Source organism: Aethalodelphis obliquidens, unplaced genomic scaffold (genome assembly GCF_003676395.1).
Source record: "Aethalodelphis obliquidens isolate GAN/ISIS:26980383/991018 unplaced genomic scaffold, ASM367639v1 scaffold10, whole genome shotgun sequence".
NCBI classification, from domain to species: domain Eukaryota; kingdom Metazoa; phylum Chordata; class Mammalia; order Artiodactyla; family Delphinidae; genus Aethalodelphis; species Aethalodelphis obliquidens.
In genome coordinates, this window is record NW_020837954.1 from 29,856,263 (window position 1) to 29,878,976 (window position 22,714).

Here is a 22,714-nt window from a genome sequence, read left to right on the forward strand (position 1 = left end):
GCGCTGTTCAACTGAAGTGTAATGGAGCCACTTTACAAATTGCATATGTAACTTAAAATTTTCTAGTAGCCACATTGAAAAAAAAGTAAAAAGAAAGAGGTGAAATTAATTTTAATAATTATTTAGTTTAATCCAATATATCCAAAACATTATCAGTTCAACATAAAATCAATACATATGATTAGAAATAAGATATTTTACAATTTTTTGTACTAAATTTTTGAAATCCTGTATTATTTTATACTTACATCACATCTCAAGTCAAGCTAGCCAGATTTCAAATGCTCAGTGTTCTCATGTGGCTAGTGACTGCTGTACTGGACGGTCAGTGCTAGAGTGTTACAACCTTCAGTTCAGCGCTTTAGGAAGCAGAGCAGACAAGGCATGCTGTGAACATGCTGTACAAGCAGCATCATTTCTAAAAGAGGCTTTATGATTATGATTAATCCTGAAAAGTTTTTAACATGTCTGTCCTCTAACCAGCAGCTTAAGATGTCAAGTTTGAGCAGAGAACAGAAGCCGACGGCTCATCCTAGCAGTTGAAGAAATTGTCACCATTCAGTGTTCTGTTTACCATGTACGTGAGAAGTCACAAGCTGCCAGAGCTGCGTGATGACTGAGACAGGCTGGCGGGATGATAGTTTGCCCTTAAATGAAAACTGAGCTGCATTTGATTTATCACCCTCAGCTGTCACTTCTCACCTCCACTGAACCTTTCCCAAGACCACAATAAATGTCACTTTAAAGGTTCGGGACTGGATTTCAACTGTGAAGAGTGTATTAGTCCTAAAATGGGCTCTTTCAAACAAAGTAGCATCTGCAGTCGGGGCTGGGGCTGGGGAGAGCATATGCAGAATGTTCCCTGAATTTTATATGATGAAGAAAGCATTAGGCTTAACCATGAGGTTAACTTTATCCATATCCCACAAGACCAAGTTGGGGATCCTGTAGGGCTATTGGCTTGTTATTGGTGCTGAGATGTGTCTTGGGATCCACTGGAGCCCAGATGCTTCTAGTTACTTTGAAGACAACAAATTCTTGTCTTATTGGAGGAACCTGAGGATGTTTGGCTGGAAAAGAGAAGTTTGGTGGGGAGGGCATGAAAGGTCACCCTCATATGTTTGAGGGCTTTCTGGAGGAGGAATTAGACTCATTCTGTATAGTCAAGAAGGGCAGAATTAGAACATATTTTTAGTTCAATACAGAAGTCTTTTTAATGAGATTGTGGAATCATTAGAAGACCCAGACATTAGATTGTGTTTCCCTAAGGACATTTATCAAATACCCACTTTGGGTCAAGCACTGTCACGCATAATATTTCAATTAAATTTTCACAGTGTTCCTGCAAGGTAGGTACTATTACCTCATTCCAAATGTGGCATCCCCCTGCTCTGGGGCCACGATGACAGCAGTCATGGTTCCAGCATTTGCCCCGCATCTGGAACCTGCTGAATGCTCAGCTTTCTGGAGCCGACCTTATGCCCCAGACAGGAAATCAAATGTAAATGTCATTTTCTTTCTGTGCTGGATTGGAAAGGACACGGCTTGTCTGTCCTGTACAGTGGAATTTGAGTTTAACAGATGGGAGAACCACATTAAAACACCCTGTACAAAGTTGCACAAAGATTTTTATTTAAACGAGTACTTCCCATTCTCACCAGTGATAATGTGTGCCATGGCCGCGTCTAAATTCTCTGCTCTATGTACATTTACAGTTTTTACTAGCCTGTACAACCCGTACATCCATCATCAGTCTCATTTGTTAGGATATATCTTGCAGTACCCATGAAAGAACATGTTACTGACCCTCCCGAGTTGGTCCCTAAGAAGGGTCCTTCTGCCCAGTGTTGCTCAAACCAATAGAACGAGACTGAGTTCTTCCATTTGGAAGCAAAAGAGTTTTATTCTTTGATCAAAGAACAGAGAGGTGTGAGCTCCGGCCGCAGAGCACACGCTCTCCCATAAAGACTGTGGGTGGGGCTGCTTTCTAGGGATCTCGGCAGCGGGGGAGGAGGCGGAGCTCTTGTGGGATCTGGTGCAGCTGCTGCGGCTCCGCCTCCAGATCGCAGCGCCGAGAGCAGCGGCTCTGCACACGGCCCGCCATCGCCGCCATCTTGAACTGAGCGCTGGTTGCAGTGTTTCTGCGCAGAGCCCTGGAGTTGAGGGGACGGCGCAGCCGTGCTGCACCAGGAACTCCGGTCTGAAGGGCCAGGTGCGAGGCCTCTGGATGCGGCACCCTAAGAACGAGGGAAACTACATGAAGCACAAAGGAAGAGGTTAGACCTTATCTTATCACCTAGATTCCGTCTTGCTTTTCCTTGGAGAACCCAGGGGTCTTTGTCGGTGACAGATATGCTCAGAATGTAATTCTAAAATGGATATTGGTTCTTCTTTTGTTGTAACCACGGAATGTGTGGTGACTTGAGCTACCTCCCATCTCGTGTGGCAGGAAGTGGAGCATGAATATCTGTACATGATGTAAACATATAATATATTAAATGGCTGATGCTATCGCGTACTTACTATGAGACAGGCAGTGTGCTAAGGGCTGAGGGGTCTTAACTCATTGCTCCTGCCATCTCTCCCACAACGTAGATACTGTTATGAAAATACCCCCACTTTATAGAAGAGGGAACTGAGGCACAGGGAGGTCACATAACTTGCCCAGGTCGTGCAAGTAGTAAGTGGCAGAGATAGGATTGGACTCGGGCCATCTAACGACCAGAAAGAAGCATAAGGGATGTGTTGTCTCCCGGTGTAGCAGAGCTTAAATGTTCTCCTACTTTCCCAGCAAACAAGTACACTGGTAAGGCCCTGGTGGAGCCCAGCCTTGCACTGTCCCATATGGTAACCACGTGTGGCTATGAGCACTTGAAATGAGGCTTGTCCAATTTGACATCTGCCCTAAGGGTAAAATAAGTACTGGATTTTTGAGGACTTACATGATAAAAAGTATCTCTGATCGTTTGCTCACACATATGTTCACTCATTCATTCAATATGTCCTGACACCTGGGAGGCACTGACAGTGGGATGTAGCAGAGTCAGCCAGACAGGTGTGGCTCCTGTTCTCATGTAGCTCAGTATTCTGGAAGGACTGGTGGTTTGGGGTGGGAACTGGACCCTAAGAAATAATTATGTAAGTACTTAATTACCATCATTATTGTTAAAGAGGGGAAGGCGTTTGCTGTGGAAGGGCACCTTACCCTTGGGGGCCATTCAATAAATTCATTCAGTAGATATTAGTTGAGTGAAAGAATGAATCTAGGGGATTCGAGGAAGCATCCCTGAGGAAATAACTTTGAGATAGAGTTCCGAAGGAGGAGGAAAGAGGTGAAATATTGGGAGCGTCTACTGTGATCACAGGCCCGCTGGGCGGGTGGCTCTGGCCGGCTCTTGCTTTATATCAGGGACAGTTGTCTCTGGCCAGGTGGCAGTGGCACAGCTGAGCCCAGCGTTTTGTGGGGTGGGCAGAGGCGTGGGGAGCTGTGTTCCCTGGCACGGGGAGGCATGGTTGCAGGCACAGGGACATTTGAAGGAGCCGGCAGGAGGGCGGCCCCTGGCCCCCTCCTCCAGCATCACCCAGTGCCCAGCACCCCCTGGCACACGGACTCAGTTTCTTCTTCATGGCGGCTTCGTGTCCTTCCTCTCCCTTCTTCTTTGCCCCCAGCAGTTTGGGTCTGCAGCATTTATTTCCTTTTATTGCACAATCCATTCCACAGGTTTTTATTTTGTTGTTGTTTCCACCCAGTGTAAATGAGACCTCCAGTAGGGAGAATAACTTAAATCTCTTGTGACCCAGCAGGACAAAATGTTCCCAGTTTCTTCCCCCAGAGCAGTTTTCATTTCTGTGGCAAGTTACCACGGAGTGCTTATTCTTGTCGATAACAGTGTGGCAGTGAGGACGTGAGGAGGGGGCGTGGAGAAGGAGGAGAGCCCTGGACGTGGTGGCTGGGTGCTGGCTGGCCTGAGTCTGCTGCCCGTAGCTCGCCCAGTGTGACAGGGAGCTGGAGCAGGCTGGGCTGGGGGCAGAGGGCAGCTTTGGGCAGCTGGGAGGAATGCTAGGCATCTGACCTTGGGCTTCAGGCTGTGCTAAGCCTCACCCCAGTGTAGCCCCCGGGAGAGCTGATTCTTGGATGGGTCTCCTTCCGTTCTTTGCACACCTGATCCCAGGTTGCCAAGTTACCCAATGAGCCAGAAAACAATAAAACCACCATAAACCCAGCTGGGGGTGATTGTGCTGTGTTCTGAGTCTGCATATCTTGCCTGGATCTTATATTGGGCTTGAACATTAAGAGGGCTGTTCCAGGGTGGGTAACAGTGTTGGCAGGGAAATTTGGCAACGTGCCCTGAACATACTGGGCACCCAACAAATACTTGTTAAATCAACGAATAAGAATTTGCTGTAAGGAATACCATTTTTAGTTAATTTGCAACACTTGTGCTACCTGGGCGGAAAGTCAAGCCAGCAATGCATTATAATGTGGTTTGGTAAACATTGTGTAGCTTTGTTCTAGGATTTTCCTAAAAACCCAACTGAGTCTCAGTGGGCTCATTGTCTCTGAAGTCTCTTCCTGCTGTAAGACTCTGTGATTCTTTGAAACATGCTTGGTCAGGGACGGGCTTCCGACCTGGAGGAGGGTTGTATTCAAGACTTCGCGTCTACCTAGTGGTGACTACTGCTTCTTTACAGCAGAGTGTTTCAACTTCAGTACTGCTGTCATTTGGAGCTGGATAATTCTTTGTGGCAGGGGGCCATTCTGTGCATTGTAGGATGTTTAGTAGCATCCCTGGCCTCTACTCACCAGATGCCAGTAACACCTCCCTATCCCTCCCAAGTAGTGAGAAGCAAACTTGTTTGCAGACATTGCCCAATGTCCGCTGGAGGGCCAAACTGCCCGTGCCTGAGAACCAGTGCTCTGTAGGAATAAAGTGAGATGGGGTGCAGACTGTTTGAAAAAGCCCATTATGCACAAGCAGTTTTTACTGGAATATATCACACAGCCTGCAGGTTTGTGGATTTATCTTTCCAAGGCATTTAATTTGGCACACATTAAAACTGTGTGGATCCCTTGCAGCACTGTGTGGCTCTGGGGGTGGATAACTGAACACAGACAATGGCTACCCACTGTGTTGTCCTTCTGTCCACACCTGCCTCCTCTATTCCTTGTGTAGAGCAGTGGTTCTAGGCCCTACATATTCACTATAATCACCGGGGGAGCTTTTCCAAAATTAATATGCCTGGCTCCGCTGCTAGGGGTTTGACAGAATTGGTGGACCCTGGGGCCTGGGCATCTGTATTTTTCTAAAGCTTTTCAGGTGATTTAACTCTGCAGCCAGGGCTGGGAGCCCCAGGTATGGTAAAGACCAGTCTCAGCCCGCCAGACTTTTCTGGGTTGACTGTTGATGGAACTGGGGATAATTTTGGGTTGGCCAAAAAGTTCCTTCGGTTTTTAAGTAAAAATAAAAGACACATTTTTAATTTTCACTAAGAACTTTATTGAACAATGTATTCACTGTTTTGTTCCACTGCCTTCTGCCATTTTTCAGGCAACTTCATAATGCCATCTTCCCAAAACTTTTTATCTTTTTGAGCAAAGAACTGTTCCAGGTGCCTTTTATAGTCTTCCAGGGGATTGAAATTTTTTCCATTAAGAGAATTTTGTAAAGACCAAAATAAATGGAAATCCAAAGGTGCAATGTCTGGTGAATATGGTGGATAAATCAGAACTTCCCAGCCAAACTGTAACAGTTTTTGCCTGGTCATCAAAGAGACATGTGGTCTTGCGTTATCCTGATGGAAGATTATGTGTTTTCTGTTGACTAATTCTGGATGCTTTTCATTGAGTGCTGCTTTCAGTTGTTCTAATTGGGAGCAGTACTTGCTGGAATTAATTGTTTGGTTTTCCGGAAGGAGCTTATAATAGAGGACTCCCTTCCAGTCCCACTATATATAACATCACCTTCTTTGCATGAAGACCGGCCTGTGGTGTGGTTGGTGGTGGTTCATTTCACTTGCCCCACGATCTCTTCCGTTCCACATTTTTGTACAGTATCCACTTTTCATCGCCCATCACAATTTGTTTTAAAAATGGAACATCTTCATTACATTTAAGTAGAGAATCACATGTGGAAATACGGTCAAGAAGGTTTTTTTCGCTTAAGTTATGTGGAACCCAAACATCAAAGCGATTAACATAACCAAGCTCTTACAAATGATTTTCAACGCTTGATTTGGATATTTTGAGTATGTCGGCTATCTCCCGCGTGGTATAACGTTGATTGTTCTTAATGTCTTGATTTGATCGCTGTCAACTTCAACTGGTCTACCCAACCGTGGAGCCTCATCCAGCGAGAGAAATCCCCAGCGTGAAACTTCGCTAACCACTTCTGACACGTTTGATCAGTCACAGCACATTCTCCATACAATGCACAAATCATTTTTTGTGTTTCAGTTGCGTTTTTACATTTCTTGAAATGATGAAGCATAATATGCCAAAAATATTGCTCTTTTTCTTCCATCTTCAATATTAAAATGGCTACACAAAAAGTCACCAATTTCACACTCCCTCTTGCGAGAACACTGGAATCACAACTAACTGCTGAACAATCATCAACAGGAAGACACTGGAACTCACCAAAAAAGATACCCCACATCCCAAAACAAAGGAGAAGCCACAGTGAGACGGTAAGAGGGGCACAATCACAATAAAATCAAATCCCATAACTGCTGGGTGGGCGACTCACAAACTGGAGAACAGTTATACCACAGAAGTCCACCCACTGGAGTGAAGGTTCTGAGCCCCACGTCGGGCTTCTCAACCTGGGGGCCCAGCAACAGGAGGAAGAATTCTGAGAATCAGACTTTGAAAGCTAGCGGGATTTGATTGCAGGACTTCAACAGGTCTGGGGAAAACAGAGACTCCACTCTTGGAGGGCACACACAAAATAGTGTGTGCATTGGGACCCAGGGGAAGGAGCAGTGACCCCATAGGAGACTGAACCAGACCTACCTGCTAGTGTTGGAGTGTCTCCTGCAGAGGTGGGGGGCAGCTGTGGCTCACCATGGGGACAAGGACGCTGGCAGCAGAAGTTCTGGGAAGTGCTCCTTGGCGTGAGCCCTCCCAGAGTCTGCCATCAGCCCAACCATAGAGCCTTGTAGCATCCAGTGCTGGGTCACCTCAGGCCAAACAACCAACAACCAGGGAGGGAACTCAGCCCCACCCATCAGCAGACAAGCAGATTAAAGTTTTATTGAGCTCTGCTCACCAGAGCAACACCCAGCTCTACCCACCACCAGTCCCTCCCATCAGGAAGCTTGCACAAGCCTCTTAGATAGCCTCATCCACCAGAGGACAGATAGCAGAAGCAAAAAGAACTACAATCCTGCAGCCTGTAGAATGAAAACCACATTTACAGAAAGATAGACCAAATGAAAAGGGAGAGGACTGTGTACCAGAGAAAGGAACAAGATAAAACCCCAGAAAAACAACTAAATGATGTGGAGATAGGCGACCTTCCAGACAAAGAATTCAGAATAATGATAGTGAAGATGTTTCAGGGCCTTGGGAAAAGAATGGAGGCAAAGATCGATGTTTGTTGCATGTTGTTAAATGCAACAAACATTTAACAAAGACCTAGAAGAATTAAAGAACAAATAAACAGAGATGAACAATACAATAACTGAAATGAAAAATACACTAGAAGAAATCAATAGCAGAATAACTGAGGGAGAAGAACAGATAAGTGACCTGAAAGACAGAATGGTGGAAATCACTGCCATGGAACAGAAGAAAGTAAAAAGAATGAAAAGAAATGAAGATAGCCTAAGAGACCTCTGGGACAATATTAAATGCACAACATTTGCATTATTGGGGTCCCAGAAGGAGAAGAGAGAGAGAAAGGACCTGAGAAAATATTTGCAGAGATTATAGTGGAAAACTTCCCTAACGTGGGAAAGGAACTAGCCACCCAAGTCCAGGAAGCACAGAGAGTCCCAGGCAGGATAAACCCGAGGAGACACACGCTGAGACGTGTGGTAATAACACTGACAAAAATGAAAGACAAAGAAAAATTATTGAAAGCAACAAGGGAAAAATGACAAATAACATACAAGGGAACTCCCATAAGGTTAACAGCTGATTTCTCAGCAGAAACTCTACAAACCAGAAGGGACTGGCATGACATATTTAAAGTGGTGAAAGGGAAGAACCTAGAACCAAGATTACTTTACCTGGCAAGGATCTCATTCAGATTTGACAGAGAAATCAAAAGCTTTACAGATAAGCAAAGCTAAGAGAATTCAGCACCACCAAACCAGCTCTGCAGCAAATGCTAAAGGAACTTCTCTAAGTGGGAAACATAAGAGAAGAAAAGGACCTACAAAAACAAACCCAAAACAATTCAGAAAATGGTAATAGGAACATACTTATCAATAATTACCTTAAATGTGAATGGATTAAATGCTCCAACCAAAAGACACAGATTGGCTGAATGGATACAAAAACAAGACCCATATATATGCTGTCTATAGGAGATCCACTTCAGACCTAGGAACACATACAGACTGAGAGTGAGGGGATGGAAAAAGATATTCCATGCAAATGGAAATCAAAAGAAAGCTGGAGAAGCAATACTCATATCAGATAAAATAGACTTAAAATAAAGTGTTACAAGAGACAAGGAAGGACACTACATAATGATCAAGGGAGCAATCCAAGAAGAAGATAAAACAATTATAAATATTTATGCACCCAACATAGGAGCATCCCAATACATAAGGCAAATGCTAACAACCATGAAAGGGGAAACGACAGTAACACAATAATAGTGGGGGACTTTAACACCCCTCTTACACCAGTGGACAGATCATCCAAACAGAAAATAAGTAAGGAAACACAAGCTTTAAATGACACAATAGACGAGATAGATCTAAAAGATATTTATAGAACATTCCACCCAAAAGTGGCAGAATGCACTTTCTTCTCAAGTGCACATGGAACATTCTCCAGGGTAGATCACATCTTGGGTCAAAAATCAAGCCTCAGAAAATTGAAGAAAGTTGAAATCGTATCAAGCATCTTTTCTGACCAAAACGCTATGAGATTGGAAATCAATTACAGGAAAAAAACTGTAAAAAACACAAATACATGGAGGCTAAAAGGTCCCCTACTAAATAACCAAGAGATCACTGTAGAAATCAAAGAAGAAATAAAAAAATACATAGAAACAAATGACAACAAAAACATGACGACGCACAACCTTCGGGATGCAGCAAAAGCAGTTCTAAGAGGAAAGTTTATAGCTATTCAATCTCACCTCAAGAAACAAGAAAAATCTCAAGTAAACGATCTAACCCTACACTTAAAACAACTAGAGAAAGAAAACAAAGAAAACCCAAAGTCAGTAGAAGGAATGAAATCATAAAGATCAGAGCAAAAACAAATGAGATAGAAATGAAGAAAACAGTAGCAAAGATCAATAAAACTAAAAACTGGTTCTTTGAGAAGATAAACAAAATTGATAAACCCTTAGCCAGGCTCACCAAGAAAAAAAGGGAGAGGACACAAATCAATAAAATTAGAAATGGAAAAGGAGAAATCACAACTGACAGTGCAGAAATACAAAGGATTATAAGAGACTACTACAAATTACTATATGCCAATAAAATGGACAACCACGAAGAAATGGACAACTTCTTGGAAAGGTACAATTTTCAAAGACTGAACCAGGAAGAATTAGAAAATATAAAGAGACCTATCACAAATAATGAAATTGAAACTGTAATTAAAAATCTTCCAACAGACAAAAGTCCAGGACCAGATGGCTTCACAGGCAAATTCTATCAAACATTTAGAGAAGAGGTAACACCAGTCCTTCTCAAACTCTTCCAAAAAATTGCAGAGGGAGAAACACTCCAAAATTCATTCTACGAAGCCACCATCACCCTGATACAAAAACCAGAAAAAGCTATTCCAAAAAAAGAAAATTATAGACCAATATCACTGATGAACATAGATGCAAAAATTCTGAACAGAATACTAGCAGCAGAATCTAACAGCACATTAAAAGGATCATACACCATGATCAAGTGGGATTTATTCCAGGGATACAAGGATTCTTCAATATATGCAAATCAATCATTGTGATACACCACATTAACAAATTGAAGGATAAAAACCATATGATCATCACAATAGATGCAGATAAAGCTTTTGACAAAATTGAACACCCATTTAGATAAAAAAGCTCTCCAGAAAATGGGCATAGAGGGAACCTACCTCAATATAATAAAGGCCATATATGACAAACCCACAGCTAGCATCATACTCAATGGTGAAAAACTGAAAGCATTTCCAGTAGGATCAGGAACCAAGACAAGGATGTCCACTCTCGCCACCTTTATTCAACATAGTTTTGGAAGTCCTAGCCACAGCAATCAGAGAAGAAAAAGATATAAAAGGAATCCAAATTGGAAAAGAAGAAGTAACACTGTCACTGTTTGCAGATTACATGATACTATACATAGAGAATCCTAAAGATGCCACCAGAAAACTACTAGAACTAATCAATGAATTTGGTAAAGTTGCAGGATACAAAATTAATGCACAGAAATTCTTGTATTCCTATACAGTAACAATGAAAAATCAGAAAGAGAAATTAAGGAAACAATCACATTTACCCTTGCAACAAAAAGAATAAAATACCTAGGAATAAACCTACCTAAGGAAGTAAAAGACCTGTACTCAGAAAACTATAAGACACTGATGAAAGAAATGAAAGATGACACAAACAGATGCAGAGATATACCATGTTCTTGGATTGGAAGGATTAATATTGTGAAAATGACTATACTATCCAAAGCAATCTACAGATTCAATGCAATCCTTATCAAATTACCAATGGCATTTTTTTTTTTTTTTTTGCAGAACTAGAACAAAAAGTCTTAAAATTTATACAGAGACACAAAAGACCCTGAATAGCCCAAGGAATCTTGAGGGGGAAAAATGGAGCTGGAGGAATCAGACTCCCTGACTTCAGACTATACTACAAAGCTACAGTAATCAAGACAATATGGTACTGGCACCGAAACAGAAATATAGATCAATGCAACAGGATAGAAAGCCCAGACATAAACCCATGCACCTATGTTCAACTAATCTATGACAAAGGGGCAAGGATATACAATGGAGAAAAGACAGTCTCTTCAATAAGTGGTGCTGGGAAAACTGGGCAGCTACATGTAAAAGAATGAAATTAGAACACTCCCTAACACCATACACAAAAATAAACTCAAAATGGATTAAAGGCTTAAATGTAAGGCCAGACATTATAAAACCTTTAGAGGAAAACATAGGAAGAACACTCTTTCACATAAATCACAGCAAGATCTTTTTTGACCCATCTCCTAGAGTAATGGAAATAAAAACAAAAAGAAACAGATGGGATCTAATGAAAACTTAAAAGCTTTTGCACAGCAAAGGAAACCATAAGCAAGATGAAAAGACAACCGTTAGAATGGGAGAAAATATTCGCAAACGAATCAACGGACAAAGGATTAATCTCCAAAATATATAAACAGCTGGTGCAGCTCAATATTAACCAAACAACCCAATCAAAAAATGGGCAGAAGATGTAAATAGACATTTCTCCAAAGAAGACATACAGATGGTCAAGAGGCATATGAAAAGCTGCTCAACATCACTAATCATTATAGAAATGCAAATCAAAACTACAATGAGGTATCACCTCACACCAGTTAGAATGGGCATCATCAGAAAATCTACAAACAACAAATGCTGGAGAGGGTGTGGAGAAAAAAGGAACTCTCTTGCACTGTTGGTGGGAATGTAAATTGATACAGCCACTATGGAGAACAGTATAGACGTTCCTTAAAAAACTAAAAATAGAATTACCATATGACCCAGCAGCCCCACTACTGGGCATATACCCAGAGAAAACCATAATTCTAAAAGACCCCAGGCACCCCAGTGTTCATTGCAGCACTATTTACAATAGCCACGTCATGGAAGCAACCTAAATGCCCACTGACAGACGAATGGATAAAGAAGATGTGGTACATATACACAATGGAATATCACTCAGCCATAAAAAGGAACGAAATTGAGTTATTTGTAGTGAGGTGGGTGGACCTAGAGCCTGTCATACAGAGTGAAGTAAGTCAGGAAGAGAAAAACAAATATCATGTATTAACACATATATGTGGAATCTAGAAAAATGGTACAGATGAACCAGGTTGCAAGGCAGAAATAGAGACACAGATGTAGAGAACAAACGTATGGACACCAAGGGCAGAAAGGGGGTGTGCAGGGTGGTGGTGGGATGAATTGGGAGATTGGGATTGACACGTATACAGTAATGTGTATATAATAGATAACTAATAAAAAAAAATTCACCAGTTTTGATTTTTTTTAAATGCACGCTATGACAGCTGTCACAATACAATGTAACAAAATTGTTTCAAATGAAGTTAAAGACAACTAAGCACTAGTAGAGCCATCTTACAGAAAAACGCGAACAAACTTTTTGGCCAACCCAATAATGGCTCTGTAGTGACAAGTAAAGGAGGTAACATTTGCAAAAGGTTCTTACTGTAAGGTACATAATAAGTGCTCAGTAAATGCTCTCTCCTTTTGGGTCTGCCTTCCCTTACCTACTTCCTTTCTTGTGCCCTCTCCCCTCTGGGACCACCAGATCTTGGGGCACTCTTTGTGTGCCTGATGTGGGGTTGCTTCTCTCCACTCACTATGGAACTGCACTCACTTTAGTCCCCTGTACCTGGAAAGAACCAGTTTCTGCACATTTTTGAGGCACTTGGGCCACAGCAGGACTCAGAGTGCTCTCTCAAGTGTATTCCTGGAGGTCATTGGAGGGGCCAACAGTGAGCCGCCAGGGGTGGGGACCAAGAGAACCCATTCCCTGCCAGGGGTGTGCCTCAATCACAGCCTGCTATTTTTTAAAAAAAAAATTATTATTTTTTTGGGCTTCCCTGGTGGCGCAGTAGTTGAGAGTCTGCCTGCTAATGCAAGGGACACTGGTTCGAGCCCTGGTTTGGGAGGATCCCACATGCCGCGGAGCAACTAGGCCCATGAGCCACAATTACTGAGCCTGTGCGTCTGGAGCCTGTGCTCCGCAAGAAGAGAGGCCGCGATAGTGAGAGGCCCGCGCACGGCGATGAAGAGTGGTGCCTGCTCGCCACAACTAGAGAAAGCCCTCGCGCAGCAACGAAGACCCAGCACAGCCATACATACATACATACATACATACATAAAATTAGAACAAAAAAACTATTCCCTTAAAAAAAACATGTATTATTTTTTTTATAGGGAGGTGGGGGTTTGGGCAGAGCCTATATATTAGTAAACCTGAGTCACACAGGTCAACAGAAGGTGGCAGGAAAAGGAGGGGTTTCGTTCATTCTTTTGCTCCTTTATCCTCTTATTTTCTTGTTAAAGGGCCCCCTGCAGACGCAGGCCCCTGGAATTGGAACAGTGCCTTGGTATGTTTAACTAGAGAGTGATGAATACCCCTGGAAAGAATGCTGCTGACCAGCCACAATGTTTAACCAGCGGCAAGGAGCTCCTGCCAACATCTGGTCTGTGCTCGAGCTTTAGAACCCCACCATTTTATCAAGCAGCAGTTGGTTGTCACAGATGTATTAGCATGAAGCAGCCTTGTTCATAAGTACAAATGTTACGTGCCCACCAAATTATTTCCCCAGTTCATTCTCTTCCCTTGGAATGTAGTGCTTATAAAATATACGAGGTGAACGTTCTTCAGTGGTTTGCCAGAAAAAGGTAACCCTAGGCAGGTGATTTGTAACCAGAAACTCTGGGTAGATTCTTTGACCTTACCTGAGAAACCCATTCTAGGCATGTCACTAGACCAGTGGTTCAACCAGGGGTAATTTTGCCCCTGGGGGAACATATGGCAACGCCTGGAAACATTTTTGGTTGTGACAAGGGGAGGATGCTACTGGTATTTAGCGAGTAGAGGCCAGGGATCCTGCTAACCATTCTACAAAGCACAGGACAGGGTTACCCAACAAAGAAGTATTTAGTCCAAAATGTCAGTAGTATCGAGGTCGAGGAACCATGGTTTAGGCCAACCAGTGTCCAGTGCTGGCTCTGTGCTCTCACTGGCTTGTGAGGTCCAGGTGGCTTTGTCCAACCAAAGCCTGGCTCTCACCTGCTGAAACAGCTCACTTAGGTTGGTCATGATTAGATCTGGGCACACTGTGGTCAAACGATGATGGTGACATCTACATACATGACTGTTTCATTAATACCTACTCTGTGCCCGTCCAGAGCTGGGCCTCTTATGCACATTATCCCATTGAATTCTCACAACAGTCCCAGCTCATGTAGATGAGCAAGCAAGTCCTCAGACAAGTGCAGTTGCTTGGCCAAGCCTGCACGGCTAGTAAGCAGAGGATTCAGGGTTTGTACCCAGGTCTCTTCCCTCCAGAGCTGGGGTTGCCTATTCCCAAGAAAATCGAGGGAAAGGGCAGTTGCTAAGCGTCTTTCATTCAGCTTTTGGATGGGTTTTGCCCAAGAATTGGTCATCCCCCCCTTTAGGTAACCTGTAGTCAGATTAAGTCTTCGCCTTTGTAACTTTTTAACCTTACCTTGATTCATCTTTAATGACTAGTGATTTTGGCCGGTACTCTTTCATAAGTAACAGCAACATCACGTCACACGATGAGCAGAGTAACTTGCCTGAATCTCTCAGTTTTCACATTGCCTAAGCAAGGCGTGCTGTAGTGAGCCTCGGGTTCTCTGGTGCCTCCAGATGGTCTCATTGAGCTGGGATGACACTGCTCCTACCTACATCAGCTGTGAGGACATGGAAGCTCAGGGGCCCTCCAGGCTCCCATGTCTGATGTCTGCAAACACTCTCGTCACCCATGCACCTATTGTAACGCTGAGACTTCTCTGGGTAGCTCTGGAGAGGTCCCACTGGTACCACAATACATGGGTAGCCAGGCCAAATACTTAATTCCAAGACAAGTTCCGGCAATTAGGCATGTCGCACAGCTTCTTTGGGTCTCGGGTTCTGTATCTGAACACAAGGGGATGTACTTTTTGCACTTTTCTATCTCTATAATTCTATGGCTCAAGACAGAGAGAAATTTGAATTCCAATCTAAAGGTAGAGGGGAAAAGTCCAGAGAGATTGCAGTTTGCCACATCAGAAGGAAGGCAGAAACTTCAGGCTAGGGCTCCCATGTTTAGACTTCCGCAAGCTTCTATTACCTCTGCAATTTCCCACCTTCATTATTTTTTATCTTTGTTGGTTTACAGAAAACCCTGAAAGTGGATATGGACAAGGGGAAGGAGGCAGACTAATTCTGGGTCCCTCAAAAACACTGTGCCTTAGATCTAACTTCATGTTTGTGCTTCCCAGGGTCTCTCTCTCTTGGAGAAGGCCAGAGGAAGCTTTCTCTAGTTCTTCTGGCTAAATACTCCTGAGTAGATGCCCTCCCCCGCTTCCCCATGTACTTTGGTCTGGGTCCTTGCCACCCCTCCACTCCCCCCATATCCCCTTCAAGAGAATGGAATCTGCCCCTGTTCACAGGTCGGGTCACACTGGAAATTATGATGGGACCCTGTACTGCCTAAATCCTGCTGACAGACTGGGGGCTACAGCTCACCTGAGGGGGAGGTCCTTAGTAGTAGACTGGCCAGTGAGCGAAGTCAACCGGATTCCCTCTCTGGGAAAAATGTGAGTTAGGAGTCACAGGGGAACAGAGAACACTCAGGCTAAAAGATCCTGTCAGCTAAGAGGCTGAGATGAGCATTAAGGTAACAGTCCTTTTTCAAGGTGAGGAAATTGAAAGATGAAAGATGCTCATTGAGGGTTAAGATTTGCATTCGTGACAGAACCTGGGAAGGTCTGGTTGGGCCACTTCCTGTCCTGATCATCTGCTGTGCTGGCCGTGTCAGGGTGAACAAAACAAGTTAGACAGGCCCCTGCCAGGGCGTTGTGTGCTAAGAGGCACAGCTATTAGAAGGGGCTTCAACAGGATTTGTTTTTTGACTTGCTCTTTGCTTGAAAGTCTCTTAGTACAAGTGGGAATTTGGATCAGGAGGACAAGTGCAAGTGTAAAATCCATTCTTTAAAGCCTAGCTTGGAGCAGGCCCTGCCTGTGAAAAAACTGGGATGCCTATGAAATTGGCTTTCTGGTTCCACAAGGCCCTTCTTTCTCTGTTCTTCCATCTATTTCCCCAGCTCCACAGCCACCTTTCTCCTTTACAAAACTTCCCTGTATTGTAAGGTAAAAAGTGACTTAACATATTACCAAGTGAAGGGAACTAAACTGAAAAGGCTACACACTGGATGATGCAACACTGTGACAATATGGAAAAGGCAAAACTATGGAGATAGTGACAAGATCAGTGGTTGCCAAGGGGAGGGGCAAATAGGTGAAGCACAGAGGATTTCTAGGGTAGTGAAAATACTCTGTATGATACTGTAATGATGGATACATGTTATACATATGGTCAAACCCATAGAATGTACAACACCAAGAGTGAACCCGAGTGTAAACTATGGACTTTGGATGGTATTGTGTCAGTGTAGGTTCATCAGTTGTAACAAATGTACCACTCTGGTGGGGGATGTTGATATGGGGGGCTATGTACGTGTGGGCAGGGGTATATGGGAGATCTTTGTACATTCCTCTTAATTTTGCTGTGAACCTAAAACTGCTCTAAAAAATAATGTCTTAAAAAAAAAAGCAGAGCCAAAACCAACAAACCAACCAACTAACCAACCAAAATGTCTGTTAATGAGTGTTACTTATACTACTAGTTAATTTTACCTTTGAAGACAAATAGCTTTAAACCAAAGAAAGAATTGTAATTTTTTAGCACAGAGAACTGAGCGTCACACTAAAAATAGCATTTATTCAGCATCTCTGCAAACTCAGCAACTGTGGTTGACATCGTTGCTTCCTAACCCCTCAGTCAATCTGTACCAACCCCTCCTTCTTGCTGGAAGAGCCCTGATGTTTGTTTGGCTCCTCCTCACATATTCTATGGAGGTGACTCGTACCCCTGTACCAGGAGGAGCATGTTGCTTGGATCTAAGCCAATCATGCTGCCTGGATTCCTGTTGTCAGGGATTGGTTTAGAGACGGAATGCAATGCAGACCTGGCTAGTGAGACATAAGGGGGCTTCTGGAAATGGTTTTCTCCCTTGATATAGAGCATCTTGGGGGACAGTCTCCTGCTCTCCTGCTGATGGTTGTTGCGTGAGGTGGTGCTGCTTGGAGCATCTTTTGCCATTTTTGCATCCATCAGGGGAGACAGATTGCAGATGGCATAGCAGAACATGGAGAGCATGAGTCCTCAATGACATAAAAAAACTGCTTAACCAGCCTTGGAGCAGCCCCAATTCTGAGCTTCTTATTATAATTCCCTTTTCTTTTATACTTTTACTGAAGTATTCTGTTATTTAGAGCTGAAAGCATCCCAATGAATGCCATGCTAAATTCTTTGTATAGATCATCTCACTTGATCCTCACAACTTTATAATGATGAGAAAATGGTGACTTAGAGATCGTAAATAGCTTTCTACAAATCACACAAGCAGCAAGTGGGGCCTCAAACCAAGATACCTGCCTTCAAAAAGCCTGGTTCTCAACCACTATGGTCAAAAAACTGTCTCTTGCCTCTACCTCCCTCTGGGACCTTAAGTAAATCTCTTCACCTTGCAAGCCTCAGTTTTCTCATCTGTGAAGAAAGAAACTGGATGGCCTCATATGTCCTTCCCAACTCTAAAATTCAAGGAGTAAAATATCACCTTGTTGGACACAGGAGGCCCTCTCTGCTGGCCTCAGAACAAATTCTGGACTGTTCCTAATCCTTCACTTGCTCCAGGGTAAAAATCTCATGTGGAAGCATTTAGGTCATTTGGACTTAAGCTGGATGCCCTTGTTGCCAGGGGCTGGGAGTCCAAGTCCAGGTGGGGTTCCCCCAGAAGCAACCGCGAACAAGGACTTGAGTGCAAGGGGTTAATTTGGGAGGTGATCCAAGGAAACACTGGAAGGGAGTGGGAAATTCAGATAGGGAGAGAATGAAGTAATAAACGGTGTGTTATCAAGCAAATTACCCCTGTGGGCAACTAGAGCATAACCCTGCTAGGAGAAAGTGTAGACCATGCACCTCAGAGCTATGTCACTGACGGGCAGGGAGGTAGGATGTTTGTCCATCAACCCTAGACAGTCATTAGCTGAGGGCTGCTGGGTAGGAGGTGCAGTGTACCTTTCCTGCTCCTCTTGCATCCTGCATTGGCAAAGTGGGCTTTGGGGGCCAGAGGAAGCCCTCAGGCAACAAGCCACGGGTGCTGGCGATTGGAAGTCTGACGATGCCTAAGCACCTAGCATTTGCTGCCTCTCACCCACATTTACACAAACAGGAGGGAAGTTCGGAAGCTGGGCAGCCACCATGATCAACACCCATCCTGGGGTCCTTGTGAAATCCTGTCAGGTAGGCAGCCACACTGTGTGGGGGTCCCTACAACCCACATAGACCTGGGTCCTCTAGGCACCCCCAGAAACGGAGGCTGGGCGCACTAGCTGGAAATACAGCCAGTTCAGGCTGTGGTGTCTCATGGCTTCCTGTGTGTCGTCTCGTCTCTTATGGAACCGCGAGCTCCTCAAGGGTAGATACCATCTTTGATAATATTTACTTCCCTCTTACCAATTGCATTCTTTACAGTGATAGGCACATAGCAGCCACTAATATGTTTAAAAGTTGAATTCAATGTTTTTGTAAATACCATTATTAGTAGTCTATATAGGTTGATGGAAAATTAGTCATAACTCTTTGTAAGGATCCTGTAAGTCACATAGAACATACCTTTTCTATACCAAAACCCCTTCTACAAGGTCCCTGTTGTGACTGTTAGTTACAGCTACCTTCCAGTGACTTCCATGGGCCAGTGTGCTGGTGTGGGGAAGAGTGGGCCTCTGTAGTCAGCTGCCTGCCTTTGAATCTCCACTAAGCCTTTTACTCTGTACGTGGCCTTGGGGAAGTTAGGTAATGTTCTGAAACCTTAGTTTACTTATCTACAAAATGGGGGTAAATGGTAGTATCTCCTTACATAGGGTTGTAAAGATGAAATATAAAAAATGGATACAAACATAAATATAAATTCATACATACATACCATATATACATATATGTTTTATATATCTCTATAGATAGTGCTATTTAGCACAGAATCATAAAAGAGCAAACACTCTGTCTGGGGTGGCTATTATTGTTATTACAGAGACAGGTTATTCCGTCTTCCTGATCATGGACTTCTTCATTTGGCAACAGCTGTTATTGTCAGCAAGTGCTTCAATATATCAAGCCTGGATCTTTTGTCCTCTAACTTCCATGTAAAGGTTCAGTACTGAAACTAAATTGTTAATTCCACTCTCCCAAAGGAATAATTTTAAACATGTGTTGTCTTCTGAAACTAGAGAAGATAATTCTTTTTCATTTGCATGATTTGCCTTCAGATAAATAAGTTATAAAGCAGTGTTTCCCAAGTGTCTTCTGAAAAATCTGCTCTCTGAGGAAAAAGTCTCTTTCAAGTCACCATGCCCATTCCTACATTAAAGGCTCTGAGAAGTCCTGCAGTAAATCATTCCCCAAACTAATTTGAGCATGGAATCCTTTTGCTATGTGACATTTACTAAAATCTCTGCAATTTCCTACATTAAAGGCTCTGAGAAGTCCTGCAGTAAATCATGCCCCAAACTAATTTGAGCATGGAATCCTCCTGCTATGTGACGTTTATTAAAATCTCTGCAATTTCCTGGCACGGATTTTGATTTCTTTGCCCTCTTTTCAGCAAGAATTTTGGTGCCGACCACCAATACTATAGATACTGAAAATAAGTGCCTTATTTTCACAAAAAAAATTTAATTTTTTTTCACTTAAGAACTTCTTTTCCCCCCTCTTCCTTTTGCTCTTTTCGAAAGGACATTTTTCACTGTCTGCAAAACTGGAAAGGCAGAGAGGCAAAAGAGCCTGCTCTTCTGCTCTCCCCCTTCCTCTCATCCACTTCCTGTCACCAGTAAAACTACTCCTGTTTCTTGAATACCAGCTGCTCGACCCCAGCAGCAGACTGAGAAAGAGTTCCATATGGAGAAACTTTGCTGGCCTTTTTGTTTGTTTGTTTCTTTGTGTTTTATTTATTTATTTAATGTCTTTATTGGAGTATAATTGCTTTACAATGGTGTGTTAGTTTCTCCTTTATAACAAAGTGAATCAATTATACATACACATATGTTCCCATATCTCTTCCCTCTTGCGTCTCCCTCCCTCCTACCCTCCCTATCCCACCCCTCAAGGTGGTCACAAACCACTTAGCTGATCTCCCTGTGCTATGCGGCTGCTTCCCACTAGCTATCTATTTTACGTTTGGTAGTATATATTAGTCCATGCCACTCTCTCACTTTGTCACAGCTTACCCTTCCCCCTCCCCATATCCTCAAGTCCATTCTCTAGTAGGTCTGTGTCTTTATTCCCGTCTTGCCCCTAGGTTCTTCATGACCTTTTTTTTCCCCTTAGATTCCATATATATGTGTTAGCATATGGTATTTGTTTTTCTCTTTCTGACTTACTTCACTCTGTATGACAGACTCTAGGTCCATCCACCTCATTACAAATAGCTCAATTTCTTTTCATGGCTGAGTAATATTCCATTGTATATATGTGCCACACCTTCTTTATCCATTCATCTGTTGATGGACACTTAGGTTGCTTCCATGTCCTAGCTATTGTAAATAGAGCTGCAATGAACATTTTGGTACATGACTCTTTTTGAATTTTGGTTTTCTCAGGGTATATGCCCAGTAGTGGGATTGCTGGGTCGTAAACATAGGCAGAACACTCTATGACATAAATCACAGCAAGATCCTTTTTGACCCACCTCCTAGAGAAATGGAAATAAAAACAAAAATAAACAAGTGGGACCTAATGAAACTTAAAAGCTTTTGCACAGCAAAGGAAACCATAAACAAGATGGAAAGACAACCCTCAGAATGGGAGAAAATTTTTGCAAATGAAAATTTACAAGCAGCTCATGCAGCTCAATATCAAAAAAACAAACAACCCAATCCAAAAATGGGCAGAAGACCTAAATAGACATTTCTCTAAAGAAGATATACAGATTGCCAGCAAACACATGAAAGAATGCTCAACATCATTAATCATTAGAGAAATGCAAATCAAAACTACGATGAGATATCATCTCACACCGGTCAGAATGGCCGTCGTCAAAAAATCTAGAAACGATGAATGCTGGAGAGGGTGTGGAGAAAAGGGAACACTCTTGCACTGTTGGTGGGAATGTAATTGATACTGCCTCTATGGAGAACAGAATGGAGGTTCCATATGTATAACTGATTCACTTTGTTATAAAGCAGAAACTAACACACCTTTGTAAAGCAATTATACTCCAATAAAGATGTTAAAAAAAGAAAAAAACTAAAAATAGAACTACCATATGACCCAGCAATCCCACTACTGGACATATATCCTGGCCTTTTTTTTTCCCACTGTCCTTGGCGAGGGGGTTTCTCATTGTAGTGAGCGTGAAAAATTAAAACCTGAAAAGGAGGGCATGTTTTCACCAGAACCTTCTCTTCTTCAACCTCTTCCCAATGTTGCTAAAAAATATCTCTAAAGAAGAATATCTGCTCTGTAACTGGGCTCCTTACTCAAAGCAGGAGGTTGAGAGAAAGGTCAGCCCCATGATTTGAATGACAATGGCTCTTCCTTATAGTTGCTACCTTGATAGAGGCAGGCGTCACTCCTTTTTCAGGCAAACCGTGTAATTAGGTGTGAGGGGCTGTGCCTTAGAGAAGCTCAGAGCCATAGGATCTCAGCACTGGCTCACCAAGCCCAGACTTTCCATTATACAAACGAAGCAGTTATGGCCCAGAGAGGTTAACTGCTTTGACCCAAGTCACAAAGCAGAGGTGGCTTCTTCCTACTGCTCTAATGATACCTTTTTTTGCTTTCCTTTTTGCTCTTTTCTGTGTGTGGGTTGTGGGGAAGAGAGGGGATGTATGGCTTCAAAAATCTGATTTTTACCTTTCCCCACTTGCAGCCAAGAAATACATTGCTGGGCTTACGATCTTTCTCATTCCTTCAGTAAATATTTATTAAGTGCTTACTGGGTGTCAGGCATTGTGCCAGGACATTCTTCCACTGGGTCTGTTAAACAAACATGATTTATTTCCCTCTGAAGCTGGTGGAATAAGACCCTAGGCCAGTTGCTATATGTACAAAAAAAATGCCATTTTATATTTTCTGGTGTCTGGCACCAGGCAGTTTGGACCCAGTCACCAAAGGACCCCATTGGTGTTTCCAGCCCCTTGTGTCCCTTGCACCTTGGCCTTGAAGCTTTACAGAGATGGCCTGCGGAATCCTTGTGTATCTGTCTCCTTGCTGGGTACAGGGACGGTCCTTTTCCTTGAACACTGTGGTAATACGGAACGGTCCGAGGGTGGTGCCCTTGTGCCAGTCCCCCATCTCCACAGTGCCAGGGACCTGGCTAAGCTGATTGGGGGTGTTCCCCAGTCCAGACTCCAGGGGTGAGCAAACTGATGCTGGGAGGAAGGGAAGGGAGTGGAAGATGCGTGCTCTGGTTTATAGGAGGTCGTTAACCCTTGGTCAGGTCCCACCCTGA

At 43.2% G+C, this 22,714-nt stretch overlaps 1 long non-coding RNA gene across 1 annotated transcript; it reads right to left on the minus strand.

The window, feature by feature from the left end:
- Nucleotides 1–606: 606 nt before the first annotated feature.
- Nucleotides 607–7,202, minus strand: LOC113623033 (uncharacterized). Its single transcript, XR_003433741.1, has 3 exons — nucleotides 7,013–7,202; nucleotides 2,943–3,123; nucleotides 607–2,237 (listed from the first exon to the last, which is right to left on the minus strand). It is a non-coding gene; the product is annotated as an uncharacterized LOC113623033 (long non-coding RNA).
- Between the last annotated feature and the right edge of the window lie 15,512 nt (nucleotides 7,203–22,714).